This window comes from Suncus etruscus, chromosome 19 (genome assembly GCF_024139225.1).
Source record: "Suncus etruscus isolate mSunEtr1 chromosome 19, mSunEtr1.pri.cur, whole genome shotgun sequence".
Taxonomy (NCBI): domain Eukaryota; kingdom Metazoa; phylum Chordata; class Mammalia; order Eulipotyphla; family Soricidae; genus Suncus; species Suncus etruscus.
This window is the reverse complement of record NC_064866.1, coordinates 43,519,111-43,521,794: the sequence shown is the minus strand read 5'-3', so window position 1 is coordinate 43,521,794 and position 2,684 is coordinate 43,519,111. Positions and strand designations below refer to the sequence as shown.

The 2,684-nt window shown below is 39.9% G+C and overlaps 1 non-coding gene across 1 annotated transcript; it reads left to right on the top strand.

Moving 5' to 3' along the window:
* The first annotated feature begins 550 nt into the window (after nucleotides 1-550).
* On the top strand, nucleotides 551-657 carry LOC125997653 (U6 spliceosomal RNA). Its single transcript, XR_007491692.1, has one exon. It is a non-coding gene; the product is annotated as a U6 spliceosomal RNA (small nuclear RNA).
* The last annotated feature ends 2,027 nt before the right edge of the window (nucleotides 658-2,684 follow it).

Genomic DNA, 2,684 nt, shown 5'->3' with positions numbered 1-2,684 from the left:
AGGTAATTTTGGGGAAATAGACACCTTATAAGTACTGAGTCTTCTGACACATAATATGGAATTGCCATTTTAAAACTTTCTTAGGCTAGTAGCAAAGATGGAACACAAACTTTGTGCCCAAGAACCCTTGATTTGAACACCTGTACTTCAGTGGCACTGAAGAGCAGCCTTCCAGAACTGCCAGGTTTTGCATGTCTCTTTCTTTTGTCCCATTACTTAGCCTACACTCTCTGTGTCTCTGTCTGTCTGTCCCTGTCTCTGTCTCTGTCTGTCTCTCTCTCTTACACACACATTCCCTCATTTTTCTTAGCAAGGCTTCATAGTTTTCAGATGCAATATATATATTGTGTATATATATATATATGATTATTTATATATATGTATATATAATCATTTATGTGTACATATGAAAGAGGAAAGCCTGTAAGACAATGGGAGATAACGCCATGAAAGATAAGTTTGAATTCTATGACGGTTTAGAAAGCTGAAACATCTGCAAGATCTGAAGCCATAGATCTTAGGATCTGGGCAGACTTAAAACTCAGGAGTTGTGCTCGCTTTGGCAGCACATATACTAAAATTGGAACGATACAGAGAAGATTAGCATGGCCCCTGAGCAAGGATGAAACGCAAATTCGTGAAGCGTTCCATATTTTAAAAAAAACAAACAAATCTTTACAAAGTTGTTTCAGTCATACAATGTACAACACTCTTCATCAGTACACATTTCCTGCCACCACTGGTCCCCGTTTCCCTCCCTTCCCCCATTCCTTTCTCTGCCATTCTCTTGCCCTTGTCCCTTTTTTCCGTAGACATTGTCGTTTGTAATACTGTTGCTGAAGGGGTATCATGCATATGTTTTTTTCCTCCTTTCAGCACCCACTTGTCCAGAATGATCCTTTCCAACTGTCATCGTCAGAGTGGTCCCTTCTCTGCCCTAATTGGCACTCCTCTGCTATTTGTGGCAAGCTTTGCATCATTGACTGCTGCTCCTGAACCTCATCTCTTTTATCTCTGGATATTATTACCATACTATTTTATATACTATATTATATGCCGCAGATTAGTGTGATTGATTATTCTATGTCAGCCCCTCTTCCTCTGATTCATTTTGCTCAGTATAATACTCTACATATCCGTAAATGTATAAGCAAATTTCATGACTTTTCCTAACAGCTGCATAGTATTCCATTGTATAGATGTACCATTGTCCTTTGTCCACTCATCTCTTCTCACGCACTTGAGTTGTTTCCAGATTCTGGCTATTCTGAATAGTGCTGCAGTGAACATAGGAATGCAGAGGGCTTTTCTGCATTGTGATTTTGGGTCATCTGATTTTTTAATGTTTATTTTTGGAGGTTTTTTTGTTTGTTTGTTTTTGTTTTTGGGTCACACCCAGTAGCGCTCAGGGGTTACTCCTGGCTCTATGCTTAGAAATCGATCCTGGCAGGCTTAGAGGACCATATGGGATGCTGGGATTTGAACCACTGTCCTTCTGCATGTAAGGCAAACACCCTACCTCCATGCGATCTCTCCGGCTCCTATTTTTGTAGTTTTTGGCTATGTTTGTTGTTGCTCTTTTAGCAGTGCTTTGGAGATCAGCTGTACCCAGAGTTCCAACAAGGGTCAGCTGCATGCAAGGCAAGTTTTTTTTTTTTAAATCCTGTACTATCTCTCTGTCATTTGTTTTGAACTTTAGAATGTTTTAAAAAGGAAAACACCTATAGATACTTTCTCTACCAGTGTGTGGAGTTACAGGAGCAAAAAGTTCTCTTGTTCTCATAAAAGTTTATAGCTAGCATATTTTGATGAGACAGCATAAACAAGAGAATAAATAGGCTTTGATAATAACTGCTAAGAATCAAAGCAGCAACCATGTTAAGAATAATGAAATGGGAAGCCTGCTTTGTAATGGGTAAGCAAGGAAGATCTCTAAAGTGACATTTGAGTAGAGATCCTAATAGGATGCAAAAGAATCAAACTTGTGAAGAGATCCTGTCTGGTGAGAGAAGAGAGTTCAAATTATCTATAAAGTGGAAGTTTTAGCTGATTGGTGAAATTGAGAGAAACCTGGAGATACTTAGATCCTAAGAGAAGCCTGGAGAAGCCTGGGATGTAGAAGAGAAGATTGAAAGGGCCAATGGGTATAGCTTTATACAGGCCACAAGAAGAGATTGGATTTTATTTTAAGTGTAGAGGGAAACCCTGAGAGATATTAAAAAAGGAAATAACCTAATAATTCAGTGGAAATATTGCCAAGGACCTGTGGAAGTATGAAGCTAGTTCTGAAATAGCAGCAAACTATATATTTTAGTGACAGCTCTTTCAGTTGCCCAAGAAACATTAAGCTACCCATTTTTGCTGGTATAAAAGATCTAAGTATTTTTTTAAAAATTGTTTTCCAGCTCTAGGGATGGATACAACACAGAGGCCAAATGGTTACATTTGTGTGAGGGTTCGGGTTTGATTCCTTAGCAACTCTCTCTCTCTCTCTCTCTCTCTCTCTCTCTCTCTCTCTCTCTCTCTCTCTCTCTCTCTCTCTCCCCCTCTCTCCTTCCCCCTCTTCTCTCCCTCTCTCACCTCCCTCTCTCTCCCTCTCCTCTCTCCCTCTCTCTCTCTCTTTTTCTCTCCCCCCTTTCACTTTCTCACTGGGACCCTGCCCTCAATCTCACTTTCTTATTGGA